General features: G+C 42.6%; 1 protein-coding gene across 3 annotated transcripts in view; it reads left to right on the top strand.

Annotated features, from left to right (window-relative positions):
• Positions 1-25,936, top strand: part of PACSIN1 (protein kinase C and casein kinase substrate in neurons 1) — a 101,761-nt gene that overhangs the window by 39,647 nt on the left and 36,178 nt on the right. The window contains exon 2 of one of the 3 annotated variants that reach the window (XM_033919131.1): positions 7,577-7,742. The exons of the other annotated variants lie outside the window; for them this stretch is intronic. The gene's annotated coding sequence lies outside the window, so the exon portion shown is untranslated. The remainder of the gene's footprint in view (positions 1-7,576; positions 7,743-25,936) is intronic. 3 annotated transcript variants of the gene reach the window in all.

The raw sequence follows: 25,936 nt of genomic DNA, 5'->3' as shown, positions 1-25,936 counted from the left end.
TTAAAAGCATTTCTATCTCTCTGAACATGAAAGGATTGACTGTCAGAACATGCTAAGTAGAGAAGAGTTGGTTGTTTCTCAGGATATGATGGGCTTTGAATTGGTTGTCTCATGACATGCTGGTTGTGAAAAATCTGACCATCTTACAGGACACACTTGAGTAGGCAAAAGTTGGTTGTCTCTCAGGTCACACTGGTTATGGACCATTTATTCTCTCAAGGTTCTCTCAGTATGAAAGGTTTTCCTGCATCTTCAGATATGTTGGGTTTTGAAGGCCAAGTGTTTTTAGGTCATGCAAAGTTGAGAATAAAAGGGTTGGCTGTCTCAGAACACATGGGTATGGAAGGGCTGACTATCTCAAGATAGAAACATAGAAACATAGAAACATAGAAAGATGACGGCAGATAAAGGGCTACAGCCCATCAAGTCTGCCCACACCATCGACCCTCCCTTTTAAGTCTAATGTCCCATTTAAGTAGATTTGTAAGAATGCCATTCTACTGCCCCGCTTTTTCAAGTCTATACCCTAGTGATCCTATCCTTTGGCTGACCCTCGTAGGGATCCTACATAGGTATCCCATTTATTCTTAAAGTCTGGGACGCTGTGTGCCTCTATCACCTGCATTGGAAGCTTGTTCCAATGCTCAATCACTCTCTCCGTGAAGAAGTACTTCCTGGCATCTCCACGAAACTTCCCTCCCCTGAGTTTGAGCGGATGACCTCTTGTGGTCGAGGCTGATTATAGAAGGACTAGCTGTCACCTCAAAACTGTCTCTCTAGATAGAAAGCTTGTCTGTCTTTTGGGGCACAATGGATTTTGGTGAATTGGCTGTCTTAGTTCATATTAGTTGTAGAAGGAATGGCTTTCTCTCAGGACACACAGATTTGGAAGAGATGACTGTCTGCCAGACCATTATTTGAAAGGTTTGGCTGTCTTTCATAATTCACAGTTTAGTTTCTTGATGATGAATAGACTTGGGTGTCTCTTGCCCTGTGGGTATTTTCAATGTAACAGGAAATGGGGGATGGAACAGTTTCAGAGGAGACTGTGTGTGTTTGAAAAATAGGTGCATATGTGTTTCTCTCTCTGTGTAATCATGTGCTTTCCAATAGCATGTATACGTTATCCTGTGTGCAGTTTTGGGTATGTGCTGCTGGGCACAGCAAATAAATACAGGGTAGCAACCACCTGCGGTCTGGCTGGCTGTGAGGGTATTTTAAAGGGTCCTGGTTGTTCAGCTGAGAAGAGGAATCTGTATGCTTTGTCTGAAGTCCCTTTTGCTCTGGATATAGCTCTTAGGAATAGAGTGATTCCTCAACTCTGCATATGAATTGAAACAGCAATCTCTCCCCTGGGCTCTGAGTATTCAGCAATTGTTGTCAAACTCTCCAGGACTGGAGTGTTTTGGTGTTTAGCCCCATTGTGCTAGGACACTGGGAGATAAGTAAGAGCAGCACCGACGAGGCAGCATTGGAGGTGGGAATCATTGAGACGTATATAAATATTTTCTTACGCCTCTGTATTTCTCTGTGTTGATGGGCAAATGTGTGTGCATGCTGAGTCTTGCATTCATGTGCATGGCTTTGTATGTATGCGTGTGTACCTGTGTTGCTAAATGTGTGTAGTATGTTTGTCTCTCTGCACCTTGTATGTGTGCATGCATGACTTGTGCAATATTTGCATCTATGTGTGTTTTAGGCTGTGTATGCATGTCTGAGTGTGTGCTTACACACACATCTGTGGCTGGGTGTTGCTGACTGTGTTCTCTGTATATTGTGGTGTGTGTGTGTGTGGCTCTTTAGGTGCATATATCACTAGGTATGTCTTTGTGTGTGTCTTCATTGTTGAGTCGATGTATGTGTGTGTGTGTGTGTAGCTCTGCATGAATGTGAATATATATGAGCAAGACACTGAATCGGAAGCCAAGAACAGGCCTTAACGACGAGATGAAAACACACAATGAAGAAGTCGTAAGGACAAGATGTCAACAGATCAGCCGGGAATGTATAGTTCAGAAAATACTTTTATTGATGATTATGTCAATATAGCTCAAAGACTTGACACTGGCAGTGTTTCAGCGCCTGTGCCTTTATCAAGAGTCTGTCTTGACTGTGGCACCGTGCAAGCACGCACTCGGGGAGAGATGCTGTGAGAGTCTGGTAACAGTGGCAGAGAAACTAGTGTGTCAGGTAAAAAAAACGAAACACTGCCAGTGTCGAGTCTTTGAGCTATATTGACGTATTCATCAATAAAGTATTTTCTGAACTATACATTCACGGCTGATCTGTTGACATCTTGTCCTCACGACTTCTTCATTGTATATATGAGCAGATGCGTTTATGAATGTGTGTGTATCCAGATAAATAAAATATAGACAGATAGATGTACCAGTAGATGGGCTTCTCTGCTCACTTCACACTGCTGACCACAACAGATGCAGGAACCAAAAGCTTTGAGGATAACCCCACCAGTCTGTAAAAGAGGAGAAAAGATTGTTAATTGATTAACACATCAGCTAAGTGTGGAATCCCAAAATAGCCCAAGCAACAAAACTCTGACAAATGTTTCACACTGATTCATCCGCCTACTGCCTCACCCCCACCCAAAGCGGCAGCACTGACAGTGGTCACCTCCATCTCTCCCCCTCTCCTCCCTGTTCTGTCAGCCTTTGCCATTTCCCCTGCCCTGCAGCAGCCATGAGTGAAGCATCTCATTGGAGGGTCAGTGGTTTGGAGAGTAGAGGGACTGGTGGGTGGCTGGAGGAGCATGGCTTTCCATGTGTTACTTTAATCTCTCTAATTTTATGGCCATGAGCTACTACGATTATTCTTTGGTCACAGAAGTGGTATAGAAATGTTTTAAATTAATTATTAATTCTTGTCGTTTTAGTGATACTGCTAATAATCCTATCTGAATCTTGGAACATTCTTTCTGTTTTCAGTTTTGGAGCTATGAGAGAGGGGTCTTCTGAGCTTGTGATAAGTTTGGGGAGGTGGTGACCAGGCAATGAGTCTCAGAAAAGGGGGGGGGGGGCCTAGCTCTTAGCTCCTGGAAGAGATGAGATAAGTTTTTCATAATAGGTTCAGATGAATCCCTGGCGGTACACTTGTCTTTGTGGTGACATCACTGTTACCTTGTTAGACTTCTCTATAGCTGTTCAGTTTACACTGCCATATACATGTTGGAGGCCTACAGCCGGGAGCCTGGCTGCCCTGGGTAGCCTCACTCTTACTATTGGAAGCTAAGCAGGTTCAGGCCTGGCTAGTACCTGGATGGGAGACCACTTGGGAATACCAGGCGCCATAGGCTGCAGAGCCCTATGTTGGGCAGCAGTGACATAGTGGAGCCACACATTGCACAGGAGAAGACAATGGCAAACCACTCCTGTACTCTGCCTTGAAACATCACAGGGAGGATTCCTCACTGTGTGTGTTTAAAGGGGTCAGTAGCCAACACGGTGGCATAATCCATCCATCCATACATGTTGAAAGTAAAATTTAGAATGACCATCAGATATCTCAGTGGTTCCCAAACCCTGTCCTGGGGGACCTCCAGCCAGTCGGGTTTTCAAGATATCCCTAATGAATATGCATGAGAGAGATTTGCATACCTGTCGCTTCCATTATATGCAAATCTCTCTCATGCATATTCATTAGGGATATCTTGAAAACCCGACTGGCTGGGGGTCCCCCAGGACAGGGTTTGGGAACCACTGAGATATACGATGATTGTGTTATGATCTGGGTGTTTTATTTGGGTAATCTTTAATGGGAACAGGAAAAAATATCCCAACACATTTTTCATTTTGTTCTGGTTTTGTGTTGACAAAGCTTAACCGTTAAGCCAGGGATGTCCAATGTCGGTCCTCGAGGGCCGCAATCCAGTCAGGTTTTCAGGATTTCCCCAATGAATATGCATTGAAAGCAGTGCATGCACATAGATCTCATGCATATTCATTGGGGAAATCCTGAAAACCCGACTGGATTGTGGCCCTCGAGGACCGACATTGGACACCCCTGCGTTAAGCAGATCAGGCCATTGCCTGGGCTAGCTACTTTAGGGGGGGGGTGTAAGCTGAAGCCGAACAATAGGCCTTGAGAGCAACACAAAACTCAAAGAACCATGAGTGCACACGTTTTACCTACAGGCAAGATGGGTAGTTTTTAAAGAGATAATTATCTGAGTACATGACTCTTGGGAAGTTGCCTCATTTGTATGGTATTATATAGGTGTTAGAAAACAAAGTATTTAAAAGTATGGCATCCAATTATACATTTTTACAGGATTGTTCTGGGAGGGGTAGTGCTGGGATGTTATGACTGTTGTATAGTAACAGATGGTGATAAAGAGCAGCTTGGTCCATCTGGTCTGCCCGGCAATGGGGCTAAAGTTGTACCTGCAGGTTCCCTCCTCTCTTCAAATTGTGCTTTAAACGGATCTTCCCTTCACCTCTGCGTATGCTCCGAAAGAAATTACCTTCTCATTCCAAGGGTCCGAAGTTTGGAATGGCCTACCTCAGCACCTGCGTCAACTGAACACGTATGTCAGCTTTAAAATGCTGAAGCCTCATTTCTTCTCTTTGAACCAATAAATTGAAAGTAGAGACTTTATACCCTAATCTGTATCTCATTGTTCATGTTCACTATTTAGAAATTTTATTGTAAACTGCACTGAATCCTTGCCGAAACCTGCGGTATAGAAGAATATGTATGGTATGGTATGATATTTAGAGTTTCATTTCGTGTCCTCTAATTCTAGAGCTTCTCTATCTTTGAAAAAGTATTTAAATGTCTCTATCATATCGCTCTGTCCTCATCTGCATGAGCCTCAAACACTTTAAAATCATAAGTAGCAACATTCTAGAGCTCAAGATTGTGATGTCATAATGCCTCATTCCACCAATGCCTAAGTTCCGTCCTCATCTGCACAAGCCTCAAACACTTTAACATCATAAGTAGCAACATTCTAGAGCTCCAATTGTGATGTCATAATGCCTCATTCCACCAGTGCCTAAGCTCCGTCCTCATCTGCACAAGCCTCAAACACTTTAAAATCATGTGTTCGAGGCTTGTGCGGTTAAGGCAGAGCTTACAGGAATGAGGCAGGGACAGCAACAAAACTCACAGGGAGGGGGAAATTGAGTTCCTGTGGGGACAGGGAAAAATTTGACCCAGTGTCATTCTCTAGTATGCAGCTCTATCTCGTACATATTCATTGTGGATATGTTGAAAAATTAACTGGCTGAGAGGTGAATATTTTGGGAACCACTGGAATTGCATAGCAATATGAACCTGTGGCCACCAAGTGAAATTCAATCATTAACTGAACTAGGGCTGCAGAGTTTGGGTGATGGCGGCAAGACAGCGGCAGAGCAGCTTGAAAGCCACTATCAGCACAGTGGTTGACCTTTTGAGCACCCACACATATCCAAAGCCTACCACATCCTCTCCCCTCCAACAGGAAGTTTGTATCAGAGGGGGCAGAACTGGTGGAGGAAGAGAACATGATGATGGTTGTGGTGGTGGGCAGAAGGAAAATGGGACAGATGGTGGACATTTGAGGAGAAGGGGGATGTGCTGAACATAGGAAAGTAAGGAGATATTGTGGATTTGTTGGGGGGAGGGGAGATAGTGGACATGGGGGGGACGGAATGGAAGGGAAGGGGAGATGGTAGATGGAAGAGAAGATGAGGACCAAGAAGAGAGTAGGAAGGGGAAATTCTGAATTCCTGAAGGGGGAGGCATATTTACTGAACATCTTTAACTAGTATAGTGAGTACCAGCAGATTAGGACCTCTTGGCCCACCCAATCTACCCAGTTGCTTGCCGTGTCACCAGTCTCCAATCAGCTACCTCCTTTGCCCCTACCACGTGCACGTGTACCCATCCCACTGAAGCTTGAATTGTCAATTTTGGCTCTGATCAACGGTGATGGCAGCAGAATGCCATCAAAAGGTACCCAAGCCATCAGATCCTGTAAAATGAGCTGGTTAAATGCACAGCTCCACTTAATAGCTACAGTCTACAGGTGTTTGAAGTGAATGCTGAGGTGCACTAGTTGTAGAGGTGGATCAGAAAACACCAGACATCCCTATCGGTGGTCTACAATTGCTTTCCCTTGCAAAACTGACTGCAGGGTACATTGGTCAATACTACTAAGGACCACATGACTCTGCATCCAATGGGATCTCAGCAGAGACAGCCAAAGGATATCTGACATACTAGTTAAAGATGTTCAGTGGGTACACATGCACGTGGTAGGGGCAAGGGAGGTAGCTGATTAGAGATTGGTGACACGGCAAGCAACTGGGTAGATTGGGTGGGCCAAGAGGTCCTAATCTGCTGGTAATCTCACTTTCTCTCTTACTTGCCCCTGTTGGTTCTTTTTGTAGCTCTGTGAAGCTTCATATGGACAGCTGCTTTAATCTCTCTATTGATCTGCTGCAACCCGGCTGCATCACTATAAAAATTTGCAGTGAGAATATGATTAAGTGATGCTTGTACAGTAGTGAGTTGCTGGATATAAAATAATAAAAAAAAAAAATCTTTGAGCAGTTGCCAACATTCATTCATCTTTCTCTCTGCCTGTATTCCAGAAGAGACTGCAGTGTGGTGCTGAAACAGGGTTAGGGCTGTGGAAATTTTGAGAGCTCATACTCGGCATATTTCACCTGTCTTATCCTCCTTGTTATGAGGGATGGGCTGAACCAGGTCTAGATTGGTCCCAGTGCAACTGTGGGCTCATGATTCTAATTTGGACGAAAGGCAGGAGAGGAGAAATATGATGGATATGTTTAAATATTTCTGTGGCATAAGAGCGCATGAGGCGAGTCTTTCATTTTGAAAGGAAGCTCCAGAATGAGAGGGAATGGGATAAAGTTAAGCGGTGAAAGGCTCAGGAGTAATCTAAGGAAATACGTATTTACAGAAAGGGTGGTAGATGCATGGAATAGTCTCCCGGTAGAGGTGGTGGAGACAGAGACTGTCTGAATTCAAGAAAGCCTGGGATAGGCGCGTGGGATCTCTTAAGGAGAGGAGGAGATGGGTGCTGTGGATGGGCAGATTGAATGGGCTATTTGGCCTTTATCTGCCATCATGTTTCTGGAAAGAGCATTGTACTGAACTGTTTATGGTCTCAGTGTTTGACTGGTTGCATAGACAGATGGATATAATACATGGATTTGTTGTCATGCTACTATTCCTCGATATCGTCTTCATCTTTGATGTCACAGATCACTCGGTTCTGTTAGAGCGTTTAGCTATACTGGGCATAGGTGTTTCTGTAGAAACATGATTTCAATCCTATTAAGACAGGTAGTTTGTGAAAGGTGCTTGTAGGGAGGAGAGAATCACGTCTACTATTTGGAGTTTCATGCGGGTTTACCTCTCTCCTTCAGGCTTTTAAATATCTTATTAGTGGAACATGACTGATGATATCAAGATTATTGTGCCAGCTGCTAATGTTTTGGTTTTAGAAGAAGTTTCAGAGGGGTCAATATTCAATAGGGTTTAACTGGGCAGGAAAGCCTCTGCAGCTTCCCGTGAACCTTACTCAGTGACGCATTTTATATTGCAGGGCAATCTCTTCCTATCTCTGCCAGAAAGTTTCTATCCAGAGTCCACGGAACAGAATGAGGCAGTTTCAGGGAGAGGGCTGAGATTCAGGGAGAAGACTTGAGATTCTCTCTGCAGGATTTGAAGAGCAAAGGTGTCAAGAAATTTACCAAGGTCCACAAAGGGAGGTATGTAGAGTTGGGCAATCACACATCAGAGTTTCATTAAATCTGCAAAGACCCCTGAAAAAATGAAAAGGATTCCTACCAGATGTGCCAGATATCAGGAATTTGAGGAGGCCTCTTAGAACTAGATACCCAAATCGAAACCCTTTTTGCCACCTTTCAATCTAGAAACATGATGGCAGATAAAGGCCAAATGGCCCCTCCAGTCTGCCCCTCCGCAGTAACCATTATCTCTTTCTCCAAGATCCCACGTGCCTATCCCAGGCCCTTTTGAATTCAGACACAGTCTCTGTCTCCACCACCTCTTCTGGGAGACTGTTCCGTGCATCAACCACCCTTTCTGTAAAGTATTTTCTTAGATTACTCCGGAGCCTATCGCCTCTTAACTTCATCCTATGCCCTCTCATTCCAGAGCTTCCTTTCAAATGAAAGACTTGATTCATGCCACTTAGGTATTTAAATGTCTCTGTCATATCTCCCCTTTCCCGCCTTTCCTCCAAAGTATACAGATTGATATCTTTAAATCTATCCCCATACGCCTTATGATGAAGACCATTCACCATTTTAGTAGCCTTCCTCTGGACCAACTCCATCCTTTTTTATATCTTTATGAAGGTGCGGTCTCCAGAATTGTATACAATATTCTAAATGAGGTCTCACCAGAGTCTTATACAGGGGCATCAATACCTCCTTTTTACTACTGGCCATACCTCTTCCTATGCATCCTAGCTTTCACCTTCACCTTTTCAACCTGTTTGGCAACCTTACGATCATCACATTCAATCGCGCCCAAGTCCCACTCTTCTCTTCCGTATCTGCCAGTGTTCAAGGCTCAGTTAAAAGCCCACCTCTTCAAGAGTGCTTTGAACTCCTAACTCCTCTCATCTTAGGTTCTGCATCCCTAACCCTATATATCATGTCATTCTGTCCAAGTTAGATTGTAAGCTCTTCTGAGCAGGGAACATCTATTAAATGTCAAAATGTACAGTGCTGTGAACGCTTTTCAGCACTATATAAGTGATAAATATAAATATTCGTGGGGGTTAGGTGCAGAGCCGGACCGCGAAGTGTGAAAAATCGCGAATAACTTCTCAGCCGGCTCTGACCCACCCCCGTCTCCCTCCTGCATCCCCGGAACCTTACCTGGTGGTCTAGCGGTGAAGCGGGGCAGGAGCGATCTTCCTATGCTCCTGCCCTGTGCAAAGCCATCATTAGAATGGCTGCTGGAAGTTCCCGTTGTAATATTGGAACTCCCAGCAGCCATTTTGATGACAGCTCTGCATGGGGCAGGAGCATAGGAAGATCGCTCCTGCCCCGCTTCACCGCTAGACCACCAGGTAAGGTTCCGGAGAGGCTTGGACAGCTTAAAATAGGCAAAAAAAAAAAATGAAGATAGGTTGTTTGTATTAAAAAATAAAAAATAAAAAATTGCAAATTGCAAATAACCAAATCTGTGGAACTGCGGATTCGTAGTAGTACCGGTATTTAAGAAAGACCACTGACCATGTCTTAGAAGTACAGCAGTTAGAATTAAACTGGAATGCGCTTTATTAAAGAAATGAACTTACAAAATAAAGCTCTGTATAGTAGGAGAGGAGTTACTATGACTGATTGAGATCATAGTCCACTGGCCACCAAGGGGGAAATTCTATAACTGGGCTCTTTCATATAGGTGCCTCAAGGGCATGTGGCGAGATCCTTTCCTATAAGGCAACCTAGATTTCATTATAGAATTCCAGTGCATAGGAGCCTGTCCTATTATAAAACCCGGGTTGCATTATAAAATACTCGTGCAACCCGTTACTAAACACTCCTAACATTTACATGCCCGCATGAATGGGATGGGGCCAGGTGTCCTCTTTTTTTAAAGAGGAAATCTGGTAACCCTAATATTGCTAAGTTTGTGAAATTAATTGATTATGAACATTTTTACATTTGAAAGCGCATTGTGTTAAGTTTAGGATACATGCTATAGTTTTTTGTTTGGTGTTTTTTTTTTTTTTTGCCTGTGACGTTAATTTACCCTTTCAAGTAAGAGGGTAACTTCCCCTGATGGGGTTCCGAATCTATTTTTTCTTTTCCTCCAGTTTAACAGCAGAGTGTCTGTTTAGTAAGTACTGTTCCTTTTCCTGGTTCATAGACAACCCCGCGAAAGACAAAGGCGCGCGCCGACAACTGAGCGCAAGACGGAGGTGCGCACCGAAGAAAATTACAGTTTTTAGGGGCTTCGACGGGGGGTTTTGTTGGGGAGCCCCCCCCCCAGTTTACTTAATAGAGATCGCACCAGCGTTGTGGGGGGTTTGGGGGGTTGTAACCCTCCACATTTTACTGTAAACTTAACTTTTTCCCTAAAAACAGGGAAAAAGTGAAGTTTTCAGTAAAATGTGGGGGGTTACAACCCCCCCACAACACCCCCACAACGCTGCGCGATGTCTATTAAGTAGTTCCCCCCCCACACACACCCCCCCCCGTCGGAGCTGTAAAAAGTGTAATTTTCTGCGGCGCGCACCTCCACACTGCGCTCAATTGTCTGCGCGCGCCTTTGTCGTGGCGCGATTTTGACCTGACACCCCTTTTCCTCTCAGCCTTATGTATATGGAAGTGGATGATTGATAAAGGCAAGTAGGATATTTTGGCGGGTTTTTTTTTTTTTGTTTTTTTTTTTTTAATATCCTTGGTCCACCTCTACTTTTTGTGAGAGTCTGCAGTCTTTTCTTCTTGGTGTTTGGTTTGCGCTCTCTTCAGACAAATGACATGCCACAAGGTCCCTTACAAATCTAGAATTATATTGGCATCGTAACCCTGTCTCCAGTGCATGACAAGGGCTTGACACTCCTGTGCTCAAAATCAGATTATACTCAAATTGTATAAAGAGGTTGCAAGAAGATAAAATCCCTAGAGAGTAAAGATGAACAGTTGCTAGGGTTTCCTGGTCTGTTGGAAGCATTTCTCTTCTTATGCGGTTTGATTTAATAAACAAGCGTGATCTATGTTTGGTATGTGAAACTGTCTGTGCCTGTTGACACATTCTGATAGATGATCCCGGGGTGCTGCTCCTCTTATCTGCACAGGTCTCCCTGGGAAACCTGTTAAGAGAATGAAATCAGTGAAGTGATGCACTGGTGACGTTGGGGACCATGTGATTCCTCTGCTGGAAGGTCACTAGCCCAACCCCGTTCTGCAGCACGGAGGAGCTATGCTAATCTCAGCAGTCTCTCCTCCAGCTGCTTTCCGCTGTTGTCCCCAGAAAGCTCTAGCACACAGGGGAGGACTGAGAGAGAATTTATTCTATTTGAGCATCTTTCCTCGTTACAACTTTCTTGTACTCTCCTCTATTTTCCTTATCTGTCATCTCTTCACTTCCTTTCCAGCTTCTCCTTTCCATGCCATCTTCTACACATGTCCCCTCTTCTTTGTAACTTGCCTTTCTTCCTTATTTCTCTCTCCATCATTCTCATTTTTCTCCATTATCCCTCTTCTGTTTTCATTTCTCCTTTCTCTTTCATTTTTCTCCATTATCCCTCTTCTGTTTTCATTTCTCCTTTCTCTTTCATTTTTCTCCATTATCCCTCTTCTGTTTTCATTTCTCCTTTCTCTTGCATTCCTATTCTTTCCAACCCAAAAGGTGTAGGAAAGAAAATGATTAAAGTATACTTTAGGGGTTGAAAATGTCTGTCAGTCTGTCTGGAGCCCAGATAAATCTCTGAAATTATTTATTTATTTTATATTTACAAAGTGTTATAATATGAAAATCAAGAACAAACTGGATACAAGCAAATTAAAGTACGGACAAGTGAGACCCCCCTCCCCTCTCCCCCAAAGTATCACAAAAAGCCCCCTCATTGCCACATTTCCTCTCGGTTGAAACGCTCACCTTTGCATTTATGCCATGGAAATATTTAAATATTTCTATCATATCTCCCCTCTGCCCCCTTTCTTCCAATCCTTCTATAGAAAGCGTTTTTTAAATTAATACCAAGTATCGCTGGCTTTTACAAAGCTACTCTAGAGGGTTATACTGCGGGCTGAAGAGGTAAATGCTCCGACACTCATAGACACCCCCCGCCCCCCTTTTTACAAAACCACACTAGAGATTTTCAGCGCAGGCTGGCGTGCTGAATACTCTATGCTGTTCTTGACGCTCATAGGAACTCTATGAGTTTCAGGAGCAGCAGAGAGCATTAAGTGCGCTGGCCTGCACTAAAAAACGCTATCGCGGTTTTGTAAAAGGGTGGGTGAATTCTTAATGAGTGTCGGAGCATTTACCTCACCAACCCATGGTAGAAACCTCTACCACGGTTTATAAAAGGAGCCCTATGTTTCTCCTTGAGCAACTTGTGAGCAACCTAAGGGGTCCTTATACTAAGCTGCTATAAAAAGTTGGGGAGGGGTTTCCCTTGGATTTTTGGTGAGTGTCTTTTGTCTCCGCGCAGACACCACGCGTAGACCCTTTTATCTTGTGTTTTGGTTAGTTTCTGGTTGTTTTTGTATCCAGATTGTGGTATATTTCTTTGTATTTCATTTTCTTAATAAAGCTTTGAAAAACAAACAAAAAAAAAAAAGTGTTTTTCCCATTCAGTTTAGTTCAATTAGGGGGTATGGATATAAGGAGGGGGGTCCAATGTCCTATTGGAGGGGGCTGATGGTTTTTCTTGTCTGGGGGGATGGCAGTCTTTGATCGTTGTTTGTCGGAGAGTATTAGAGTACAGCTCATTGACGAGTGTGCCTGCTGGTTTATTTCTATTTGGGGATTTGGGGTTGGGGATCGTTTCGGGGGGGGGGGGTATTTCATTTCTACTGGTTATTGGGTTTGTGTGATTTGTTACCTGCTGTAGACCCTCAGGAGTCCCTGTTAGTCCTAAGGTAAGGGTTCATGAATGAACTAAATAATCCAAATATTAGCATATTTGGACTGTTTAGTTCATCCCCGAACCCTTACCTTAGGACTAACAGGAACCCCCGAGGGTCTACTATATATGCAGAAACTCCGCGTGAGAGAAGGGCTCGTATAACTAAGTAAATAGTAGACCGTGCAGGCCTGCTTACTGTGAAGTGTATTACAACTCTTGCAGTCCAGCTGTCTCCATAAAAGACGCCGTAAAAACTAATGTTGGTTGTGAAGTTTATATTTTCTGTAGGCCCAGTTTATTCTATCCAGAGGTGCTGTAGGGATGGTGAATTATTTTTTTTTCTGGTACCTGAATGTTGTAGAAGGCATTTGGTTTTCAACCTAACCTTAAATTTGAGCTGTTGTATTCAAATAAATCTTATGAATATTTATCATGGCTATCTGTAGTCTGAAATTAATCCCTCTTTGCCACCGTGGTCTTGATTGATTATGAGCTCTCAGCTCATGCAGTCCCAGTAGCCTCCTCTCTTGCTGTCTTGGCTGCATAATGTCTCTCAGAGGTACCAGAGGTTGAAGAGGGCTATGTTGCATGATTTCCAGTAGCAGCTATTATTTCTGAAGCTCCATGCAGGTTAGATTTATTCCTTCATTCAATTTTCTATACCATTCTCCCAGGGGAGCTCAGAACGGTTTACATTAATTTATTCAGCATGGATTTGAACCCACAACCTCAGGGTGCTGAGGCTGTAGATTTAACCACTGCACCACTCTAGAAATCAAAATGTAGTAAAAGTGAGCCAAGTATAGGAGGACAATCAAACCATAGTGGCATCACTGATGAGGTTGAGTGGAATGAGGCATTATGATGTCACAATACCAGCTCTGGTTATTAGAGGCTGAAACTTTTCACACTATTTATTCAATTTTCTATACCGTTCTCCCAGGGGATCTCGGAACAGTTTACATGAAGCATTTTCCCCTGTCTATCCTGGCAGGCTCACAATCTATCTAATGTACCTGGGGCAATGGGGGGATTAAGTGGCTTGCCCAGGGTCACAATGAGCAGCGTGGATTTGAACACACAACCTCAGGGTGCAGAGGCTGTAGCTTTAACCTTTATACAACCGGCGCTTGTACTTTTATTAGTACTTTTGCACTTATCGGTTGGTGACTGAGCACTTGATTAGCATTTCTTGCACTTTATTCAGTACTTCCTGCACTTTACATTTTTAAATTATTTTATTAATAGTGTGTAACCAACTTGTGGAGTATTTTTAGTATTCATATGTTAACACAAGTATTATATTTAGTAACTCCTTAGTATTTTGAGTGCTTTAACCATTGCGCCACACACTCCCAGATATCTGTAGGAAAATATCTTCTCCAAACTGGGCCTGCTCCAAACCCAGCCTCTGCACTGGGTTGATCAGGGAGGGATAGAAGCCTAATGGTTGGGGGTACTGGGAAGGGAATCTTTTTTAATTGCAGTACAGTTGGTAGAGTCTGGGGAAACGAGGGTGGTGGCATCTTCTCTCCTTAGCTAGGAATCCATATGCTTGAGAGCAAGACCTTCCCTGTTTCATGCACCATTGATAATGTCCCTAGACTGCTAGACAATTAAAACCTTCTGGGAAGTTGAATGGGGCAGACGCTTTCCATTCAGGCTACAGAGATGGGGTGGAGTGGGAGCAAGGGAAAGTCAATGGGATTGGAGAAAGTGCAGAGGTGAGAGGGGGATGGAGAGATAGCAAAGAGATGAAGTAAAACAGGAGAGAGAGAATGAGAATCAAAGAATTGATAACTGTGAGGTGGGGAGGAGAAGCGAGGGAATTGCAGGGGAAGAGGATATTTAGAGAGAGAAAAACAAGGAATTAGAAAAGAGACAAAGACAAGGGGAAAGAAAGGGGAGGGAATGGAGAAAGATGGATGAAAGAGATAAGACGGAAAGGATTGTACATGAAGATATGATGGCATGAAGCCAAAATTTCACATTATTGTCCACCTGTAGTTTGATGTTCAACTTGGCAGGAAGATATGTTGAAAATAGCCTAGAGGTGAAAGGGAGAAGTTGGGAAGTGAGAGAGGTCAAAGCAAGCAGAGCTGAGTAGTGACAATGGGGCCTTAATTCTGTCAGCCAAAGGTGCAGTTTTGACAAGATAGATTGATAAAACTAATTAAATGAAAGGGTAAGAAAAGGGATGGGAAAGAGGCTGTATAAAGACAACGAGAAGGTGGACAGAGGTGCAGCACAGGGAAATAATGGCTGTGAAGGGAAAGGATATTTAAGGGTTGTATGCCTGTACAAGACAGTATGAGTGATAAAGAGAAAGCAAGCATGTGATGAACAGTATATGGTGCGATGAAGAGACCTTGCAGGCAGTGCCTTGCACACAGAGCCACTTAAGACCAGTCTTTCAAACTGTGTGCCACAAGAGATTCCAGAATTTTACTTTGTTTTAAAAAATTCCCCTCATAAGTATACACTAGAATAAATGACTTGTATATCACATATCAACCCACATGCTAAAGCAATTACAAACTGATTTACTCGCTGAAAAAATATGACCACATTACCACCGCTTTCCGAGATTCACACTGGCTCCCAGTACAAGCACGCACCCTATTCAAAGCCCTATATCGAAACGGACCAAGCTATCTGAGCAAACCGCCTAATCAGAAAAAAATACATCCAGACCAAGGAGATGCACACTTTACCCCCCCCCCCCCAATCAAAGGTATACAAAGGAAAAAAAAAATATGATGGCCTATTAGCCACCAGAGCAGCGAAACTAGACCGCCACCTCTCCAATCTGCTGACTATGACACCCAACTACAAAACATTCAGGAAAGAACTTAAAAACTTTTCTATTCAAGAAATTTGTCAAGTGATCTAACTAAACTTGATCGACCCTCCACAGATCCCAATGCATACAAAATCTATTAACCATGTATTCTCCCTGGAAATGCCCAGGCCAACTCTTGTTGTAAACCGCCTAGAGCCGAAAGGTATTGGCAGGATAGAAGACACCAATGTAATGTAATGTAATACAACCGCCCAGACAAGCATCATTCTTTGATGCGATTGGTCCTTGAAAACTAAAGGCAAGTAATTTTGATTTTATTTTTTATGCAATACAGGCAGTCCCCGGGTTAAGAACGAGTTATATTTTTAAAGCTGTTCTTGTCTGATTTATATGTAACTCCGAACTTGTAGATTTTAAGATTCGTGCGGCTTGCGTCTGCTCTCAGCTGACAAAAGGGCCACCTGTCTCTTTCAGTGTTCCCTCTAAGGTGCAGCATGCACAACCACACACTGTTCTTAATGTGTCCATGCATCATTCCTGAATCTGCTGCAGGAAAAGTGTAAGAGTGTATGCCCCTGGAAATACTGCTCAGTGAAATCAAATGAAGCTGCAATCGGGTTAAGTATGAGTTGTACTTAAGTCAGGCGTCTGTAAATCGGGGACTGCCTGTAGTTATTCTAACTGAGCAACAAAGCAATCAAGACTTGGTTACTGTTTGGATCTTCTTATCTTTGCAGTCTTGGATTTTCAACTCTGACAGGAATTAAATTAAAAAAAAAAAAAAAAAAAAAAGAGAACGACTGCAGATGGTGGATGATGAAATGCGTGTTTGCTTGTTGACTATCAAGTCACGTTTTGAGTTAATTTGCACTCAAAAACAAGCTCTTCCATTGCATTGATTAGCAATTCTGTTCTATCTACTTTAGTTTCACCATTATTACAATTAACCATACATAGCTTAAAGGACTTTAGATAAATAACTCTCAAATTAATTTTTTTTGTTGGTTTTGCAATTTTATAAGTTCAATTATAATGTGCCACAAAAAACATTTGCTCTGTTTAGTGTGCCGAAGCTAAAAAGGTTTGAAAGACACTGGCTTAGACTAAGGTTGAATTTATTGGTGGCCGGAGAAATCTCGGAGTAATTTATCATTTACTGGGGTAGGTTTCAGGCACACACAGTTTTTCACCAAAGATGGCTGCGTGGGATCAGAAAAGATCCAACCCTCTTAACCATAAAGTGCGAACATAAGAATATAAGAAATGCTGCTGCTGGGTCAGACCAGTGGTCCATCGTGCCCAGCAGTCCGCTCAAAGACCAGCGCCCTAACTGAGACTAGCCCTACCTGCGTTCATTCTGGTTCAGCAGGAACTTGTCTAACTTTGTCTTGAATCCCTGGAGGGTGTTTTCCCCTATGACAGACTCCAGAAGTGTGTTCCAGATTTTTACCACTCTCTGGGTGAAGAAGAACTTCCTTACGTTTGTACGGAATCTATCGCTGTTTAACTTTAGAGAGTGCCCTCTCGTTCTCCCTACCTTGGAGAGGGTGAACAACCTGTCCTTATCTACTAAGTCTATTCCCTTCAGTGCTTTGAATGTTTCGAATGTGTGGATGCAAAGGAGGAAAAGGATCTCAGAAACCAGCTTGGTAGCTGGGAAATGAACCTGAGCCAAGTCTTACGTGGTTCCACATTTCATTCAGTGACCCCTAAAAACTTCCCCTACTCCTCTCTCTATTATCTTTAGCTGTTAAAAATCTATAGAACATAAGAAGTTGTCTCCGCTGAGGCAGACCAGAGGTCCATCTTGCCCAGCGGTCCGCTCCCGCGGCGGCCCATCAGGCCTATTGCCTGTACAGTGGTCCCAGACTAATTTTGTAACTTACCTCTAATCCTATCCCTAAACCTACCTCCACTCCTATCTGTACCCCTCAATCCCTTTGTCCTCCAGGTACCTATCCAAACCTTCTTTGAAGCCCTGTAGCGTGCTCCTGCTTATCACATCTTCCGGTAGTGCGTTCCATGTATCCACCACCCTCTGGGTGAAAAAGAACTTCCTGGCGTTTGTTCTAAACCTTTCCCCTTTCAATTTCTCTGAGTGCCCCCTTGTACTTGTGGGTCCCCATAGTTTGAAAAATCTGTCCCCATAGTTTAAATTCTTAAAACATCCTAGAGGAAATATTCCATCTTCTTCTCATTCAATTGCCTCAAAACATACATTCAGCAAAAGGACTTTTATCGCTTATCTTAATGATGCAGGCAGCCAAAGCCCACGGGACCCGTTTCACCAATTATAATGGCTTTATCAAGGGTTCATAACAAACTGCTGCATATTTCTATAATATATATATAACTGTTAATATCCATACACACACTATGTACCGCTCACTGCTACAACTCTCTCCAACCATTCATTTTATACCATTGCCAATCTCACTTAAAACACTAATATATAACTTTTTACCACTTTCAACAATATATGTATTTTCTTACTCATGCTCATATATGTTCCACTTCAGTGTACTGTATATACATCACTCCTTCCTCTTCATTTGAGGTTCTCTACATTTTTAAATTTTTGAATGATAAATCTTCCCAATCTCTCACTTCTATTACAATCATACCCCTTTTACATATATAGGTATAGTCTTGCATACTCAATCAACATTCTTTATTCACCTCGTCCTTACGTTCTAATTAGAGAATGACATGGGGACAAATTTGTTCCTGTCCCCGCAGGAACTCAATTTCCCCATCCCATCCCTGCAAATTTAGTCGCTCTCTGCCCCTGTCCCATTCCTGTAAGCTCTGCCTTAACCGCACAAGCCTCGAACACTTATGATTTTAAAGTGTTTGAAGCTTGTGCAGATGAGGACAGAGCTTGGGCATTGGTGGAATGAGGCATTATGACATCACAGTCTGAGCTCTAGAATGTTGCTACTTATGATTTTAAAGTGTTTGAGGCTTGTGCAGATGAGGACGGAGCTGAGGCATTGGTGGAATGAGGCATTATGACATCACAATCTGAGCTCTAGAATGTTGCTACTTATGATTTTAAAGTGTTTGAGGCTTGTGCAGATGAGGACGGAGCTGAGGCATTGGTGGAATGAGGCATTATGACATCACAATCTGAGCTCTAGAATGTTGCTACTTATGATTTTAAAGTGTTTGAGGCTTGTGCAGATGAGGACGGAGCTTAGGCATTGGTGGAATGAGGCATTATGACATCACAGTCTGAGCTCTAATGTTGCTCCTTATGATTTTAAAGTGTTTGAGGCTTGTGCAGATGAGGACGGAGCTTAGGCATTGGTGGAATGAGGCATTATGACATCACAGTCTGAGCTCTAATGTTGCTCCTTATGATTTTAAAGTGTTTGAGGCTTGTGCAGATGAGGACGGAGCTTAGGCATTGGTGGAATGAGGCATTATGACATCACAGTCTGAGCTCTAATGTTGCTCCTTATGATTTTAAAGTGTTTGAGGCTTGTGCAGATGAGGACGGAGCTTAGGCATTGGTGGAATGAGGCATTATGACATCACAGTCTGAGCTCTAATGTTGCTCCTTATGATTTTAAAGTGTTTGAGGCTTGTGCAGATGAGGACGGAGCTTAGGCATTGGTGGAATGAGGCATTATGACATCACAGTCTGAGCTCTAATGTTGCTCCTTATGATTTTAAAGTGTTTGAGGCTTGTGCAGATGAGGACGGAGCTTAGGCATTGGTGGAATGAGGCATTATGACATCACAGTCTGAGCTCTAATGTTGCTCCTTATGATTTTAAAGTGTTTGAGGCTTGTGCAGATGAGGACGGAGCTTAGGCATTGGTGGAATGAGGCATTATGATATCACAATCTGAGCTCTACAATGTTGCTACTTATGATTTTAAAGTGTTTTGAGGCTTGTGCAGATGAGGACAAAGCTTGCAGGAATGGGGCAGGGACAGGAAGGTAAAATGAGTTCCCACGGGGATGGGGAAAAATTTGTCCCCGTGCCATTCTCTAGTTCTGCCACTTTCCAAACACTCCTCGGGTAAATTCCTACTCCAGAATTCTTGATCCCACATACATACGGTTCCAGAATCTCCAATTGCTTCTCAGATAGGTTACTAGCGCTCTACTCTACTACCAAAAATTCTCATAGATTGCACCAAGTGAAGACACCCCACATCTATAAAACTCTCCAAATATCTAAACTCCTGCTTACAGCTTCTGCAGAAGCTCAACTTGTTAAAACGCCGCCTGCTAGTTATATTTCCGTGTAACCGTCACTAACTATCCCCCTTTTTTAAAAAAAAACAAACAATCTAACCACCGCTAAACACTTTTTTATACACTTATTAATACCCTTTCAATCTATACCAAAGAAGGTCAAAGAATTAAAGGGGATTAAAAGGGCTTAGACGCCGGTCACCTTACAGGTCATGGACCTGATGGGCCGCCGCGGGAGCGGACTGCTGGGCACGATGGACTGCTGGTCTGACCCAGTGGAGAACTTCTTATGTTCTTAATTCAGTGAACATTACCAAAGTTAGAAATGTTCATATTCAATCACCGTTGGCCGCGACGCTCCTTCATGGGTCTGAGCACTTATTAGCAGCATTTCCTTCCTCTTTGTGCACCTGCGCTTAATCCCTATCATACAATAAGAAAATTCCTTACCAAAGAACACTACAAACTCATTGTACAATCCCTCATACTTAGTACCTTAGATTACTGCAACAGCCTCTACCTACCTTGCCCAAACAACATGATAAAACAACTGCAGACCGTTCAAAACACAGCCATCAGACTCATCTACGCTCTTAGAAAATTTGACCACATCACTCCCGCCTATGTAGACTCTCACTGGCTTCCAATAAAAGCAAGAACTCCATTCAAATTCTATTGTCTACTATTTAAAGTAACCCAGGGCACTGCCCCCAGCTACTTAAGCAACCGCCTTCACCGCTACCACTCGCACAGATCAAGGAGAACTCAGAACCTATTCACCTTCCCCCCCTCATAATGGTACCAGACGTAAGAAACTTTACGACAGCCTTCTGGCAACACAGGCAACGAAAATTGACCCCCACCATCACCAACCTGATGATCAAAACAACAGACATCAAAGTGTTTCGAAAAGAAATCAAAACAGTCCTATTCAAAAAAACACGTCCTCACTCACTAATCTCCTCCCACTCGTACATGCTTTCTCCCCTGCGAATAGCACATCAGTCTTTCCCTCGAACCTCACCTTCCAAAAAAAAAAAAAAATCAATGCTAGGTAATCTTCTTCTATTACCCGAACATATTGTTTTTCTCCACTGTATCCTATAACTACTTGAATCTTTATATGTAACTTCTCAACTATATTATGTAATGTACAAGAATCACTGTTATATAATTCTCTCGGTAATGTCCAGATATCTTCTAATTTGTAATCCGCTTAGAACCGCAAGGCACAAGCGGAATAGAAATCACTAATGTAATGTAATGTAATGTAACATGCACGATCCAAGATATATGTGGATTTATTGTATTGTATTAGTATTGTACTGTACTTGTTATTCGCTGAATGTCCAGCCTTCTTACAATGTAAACCGCCTAGAAGTCGCCTGACTATGGCGGTATAGAAAAATAAAGTTATTATTATTATTATTATTAAGACTATATATGACGCTGCATCCTACCATGAGAGGGCTCATTGTCCAACGCGCTTCACTACTCTACATGCAACATTGTTAATTAAAGATCTACCTCCAATCTACACTCATGTGCATTGAGGTTCTGTTTACCCTACACAATCCATTCAACATATTGTGACTTCCCATTATAGGATATCTTCTACATTGTGGTCTCCCCCTAATCATGCAAGTATCACCTCAATATTTCATTCTAATCTTCTCTTTTATGCAACATTTTAACTGATTGTTCTAAACTCTGAGCACCTGTGCCTTCAATTCTTATCTCACAGCCTCCCACACTTCTATCATAATGTTTATTATCCATAATATCTTAATGAAACCTTTGCTAACTGCTTCAGATACACTTTTCTTACTGAATAACTTTTGTTTTCAACTTTCTCGGTCACATCAGCTGAAGACAGCAGTCCACCCCTTATAAAAACCAACCCCTTGGGGAATCACAAAAATGGTTTCCAGTCTATGTGAGCATTGAGACCCTGTGGGCCAGTGGTCTCAAACTCAAACCCTTTGCAGGGCCACATTTTGGATTTGTAGGTACTTGGAAGGCCTCAGAAAAACTAGTTAATGTCTTATTAAAGAAATGACAATTTTGCATGAGGTAAAACTTTCCTTTTGGCTAAGTCTTAATAATAATATTGTAATTTTATAGCTAAAGAGACATATGATCAAGAAACTCTTATTTTACTTTTGTGATTATGATAAACATACCGAGGGCCTCAAAACAGTACCTGGCAGGCCACGAGTTTGAGACCACTGATCTATAGCTATACACTTCAAATCCTCAAAATCATGATTGAAGGCTGTACAGTGTTCAACCAAGGGCTCTGTAAATTTTTTGCACTTAAGACTAGATCTGTGCTCCATCATATGTTTTAACAGATCTTGTGGTCATGCCTACATAAAGTTTATCAGCAGGGCAAAAAATGATGTAGACAATATATTCTGCATTACAATTCAAATGATGTAATAATATCTTAGAAACTTTCTGGTCTACTGGATTTTTGAATTCATTTGTCTGCCAACATGTTCAACAGATATTACAAGAATGGCATTTAAAGAAACCATTTGGAATATTTATTTCCTTTGTACTTCTCAAACTTTCAGATGAATTCAAAATCTCCTTCAAAATTCTGTCCCGTGAAAAAGCTATTCACAAATGCTGGCTGTAATGTGGTGATATTCCAATGTTTTTTCAATATATTCACAGCTAGGCTTTCTTGTCCATTGTATCTTAAAGACACAAGTAGGTGTTCCATCATCTTTGGTCTCTGGTTGTTTCTTGGTTAGTAGCCAATCTCTGTTGCAGTATTTTGCTCTTTTAAAGGCTTTTCTTACAATACTCCTAGGGTAGCCTCTATTTAGGAATTTCCTTTCTAACTCCTTCAACTGATGTTTAAATTTCTGCATATCAGAGCAATTTCTCTTCAATTTAATGAACTCGGAGTAGGGAAGGCTGTCTTTTAATCTTTTAGGGTGACTGCTGTCATACGACAACAAAGTGTTTCTGTCAGTTTTTATCGCAAACAAATCTGTAGCAAATGCTCCTTTCGGTTCATAGACAAAACCGCCGAAGACAAAGGCGCGCGCTGACAACTGAGCGCAAGACGGAAGCGTGCGCTGAAGAGAAAGTGTTTTAAGGGGCTCCGACGGGGGGTTTTGTTGGGGAACCCCCCCACTTTACTTAATACAGATCGTGGCAGCATTGTGTGGGGTTTAGGGGGTTGTAACCGCCCTCATTATACTGGAAACTTAACTGTTTCCCTGTTTTTTAGGGAAAAAGTGAAGTTTTCAGTAAAATGTGGGGGGTTACAATGCCCCCCACAAAGCGGCGCGATCTATATAAAGTAAAGTGGGGGGGGTTCCCCACCCCCACCCCCCGTCGGAGCCCTTTAAAACAGTCATTTTCTTCAGCGCGCACCTCCACATTGCGCTCGGTTGTCTGCGCGCGCCTTTGTCCCGGCGCACTTTTGACCTGACACCGCTCCTTCCTCTTGTGTGATCATTAAATCTAGAAAATTAATCTTATCCTTCAAATATTCCATTTTGAAACTGAGATGCTCATCACAGGAATTTAACCAATGCAGGAAAGGATCTGGCACTCCCTCTGCTCCTTTCCACGACATCAGAATGTCGTCGGTGAATCTTCTCCATATACAGTATATACAAATTGGGAAAAAGGAACCCGAACTATAGCTACATGATGCAAGGTTCCATGTTAGAAGTCACCATCCAGGAAGAGGATTTAGGTGTTATTGTTGATGGTACTTTGAAACCCACATCTCAATGGGCTAGATTCACTAAACCTCCTTTGTGTCCCGATCCGTGGCCGATCCGTGCAGGCCCGAAGCATTCAGAAAACAAAAAATTCAAATGACCACACAGATCGCTAGTGTGCGATCCCGACATATGCGCAGACCATCTGTAGATGGTCTGTGCATGCGTCGAAGAACCGTCTAGAACTGCGACTCTTTTTTTTTTTTTTTTTTTTTTACTATTTACTAGCCAAAAGAGCCTGTGGTTTTAACCTGCTTTAAACCCGTGGATTAAAACCATGGGCTTGCAGTGCGGGGAAGGACAGGAGAGTCGGGGTGGCAGGCAGGAGAGATTTGGGGCGAGAGCAGGGCGGCAAGTCGGGGCAGAGCACGAGATCGGGGCAGGCAGGAGACGGCAGGAGATCGGGGCTGAGACAGGGCAGGAGATCGGGGCAGAGAGCAGGGTGGCAGAAGGCAGGGCAGTCAGAAAGGACCTCAGCGACTGGTCTTCAGCAGTCGCTTCTTGTGTTGATGGGCCAGCCCAGTCAGTTTGCAAGATTTCTGTAATGAATCGCGTCCCTGCCTACTTTGCATGCCGTTCCCCTCATTTGCATGCACGGATCAGAATCGGATCGGAGGAGAGGTAAGTGAATCGGGCCGGAGTAAAATCAGGTCGCAAACTGATCAGTACACGATCGATTTGCTTAGTGAATCTAGCCCAATGTGTTTTACTTTTTGGGATTTGCCAGGTACTTGTGACTTGATAAAAGAATTATTAAAGTTCAGCAAAGCTTAGATAAGACTGAAACCCGGGTTACTACTTTGCAATCAGTACTTACATCAACTACTAAGGTTAGTTTGGCTTTACATTTTCATTTAGAAGCTATGAAAAATATATGCAAGGCTCAGAATTTAAGATTATTACATTTTCCTGTAACATTACTTGGCTTCCCTCGAGCTATTCAACATGAACTTAAGAAATATATTGCAGATATATTTAGAGACATACTTTTCCCTTTTATCAAACTGAGCAGCACGAGCTAAATGCCGAGTCGCCCGCAGAAAGAATGGGCGGCTCGGCATTTACCTTGCACTACAGCTTGATAAAAGAGGGGGTTAATTATTAATAACCTTTATTACATGCCTAGAGGTTTGACAGTGGTGAATCAAGAAGGAATGCTGGAATCAAATAAATCCCCAGATAGGAAGCCTGGAATGATCAAGAAGGGGATCGCCAACAGATCGGAGAAGGTTGTCATGCTGCTGTACCAGGCCATGGTGCGCCCCTACCTGGAATACTGCGTCCAACACTGGTCTCCGTACATGAAGAAGGTCATGGTACTACTCGAAAGAGTCCAGAGAAGAGCGACAAAATGGTTAAGGGACTGGAGGAGTTGCCGTACAATGAGAGGCTAGAGAAACTGGGCATCTTCTTCCTTGAAAGAGGAGGCTGAGAGGGGACATGATCGAAACATTCAGGATATTGAAGGGAATTGACTTGGTAGAGAAAGAGAGATTGTTCACCCTCTCCAAGGTGAAGAGAACGAGAGGGCACTTTCTAAGTTAAAAAGGGGACAGATTTCCGTACAAATGTAAGGAAGTTCTTTTCATCCAGAGAGTGGTAGAAAACTGGAACACTCTTCCGGAGGCTGTTATAGGGGAAAACACCCTCCAGGGATTCAAGACAAAGTTCGACAAGTTCCTTTGACCTAAGGGCTGCTGCTTGAGTGGCAATTCTTATGTTCTTAATGGATGTTTAAATTTTTGGTATTTTCAAAAAATACTGTTATTGAAAGGGCAGTTTGGAGAGCATATTTTTCTAAAAACACACTTGCTTTTTGTGGCTTGGCTATCATAATGTTTTCTGATGTGGCTAAAACCAGCTCAAGAAGGAAAGCTTTCTTACAGCTGAGGCCTCTAAGGCTTTGGCTGTTAGGCATCCTTTAACTCCATGTATCCTTGTAAATGTTTGGTCACATATGGAAACATTTCATATGTCTCTAAACCCTAAACAAATCGAAAATTCTTTCTGATAAACCTGTTGCTCAGAATGTTGACTCTGAAGAGGAAAGGAAGAATAATTGGGCTCTTATAGGGTAGTTTTGTGCTTATCACTTGATTATATGTAAATTTTCAATTTCTCTGTTGCTTTTGGTAATCTCTTGAAGTTGTAAATTATTTCCATTTTTTTTTGTTTACTCACATTTTTTTGTATGTTCTGTAATATATAAAAATTTGAATTAGAAAAATGCATCTATAAAATAATAAAAGAATATAGTTTACTGTCCTTTTTGGAGACTGCAAACATCTCTACGTTGTGAAAATCCAGGTTCTGAGCCATTCCCATATGCTTTAGAGAAAAAGACAGATCTTCAATCTTATCTTAAATTTGTCAAAGGATGACTCAGTTCTTAAATAAGATGGTAGACTATTCCAGCATGCAGGAACTGTAATGTTAAAAATCTTTGCTATGTACAAACAGTATCTAGAACACTAGTTTTCAACTTAGCCCTCGGGAAACACCAGCCAGTCAGGTTTTCGAGATGCCTGCAATGAATGTGCATGAGACAGATTTGTCCACTCATCTGTATGCAAATCCATCCCCTAGG

The sequence above is a fragment of the Geotrypetes seraphini genome, chromosome 13 (genome assembly GCF_902459505.1).
Source record: "Geotrypetes seraphini chromosome 13, aGeoSer1.1, whole genome shotgun sequence".
Classification (NCBI taxonomy): domain Eukaryota; kingdom Metazoa; phylum Chordata; class Amphibia; order Gymnophiona; family Dermophiidae; genus Geotrypetes; species Geotrypetes seraphini.
This window is presented reverse-complemented; position numbering and strand designations above follow the sequence as displayed.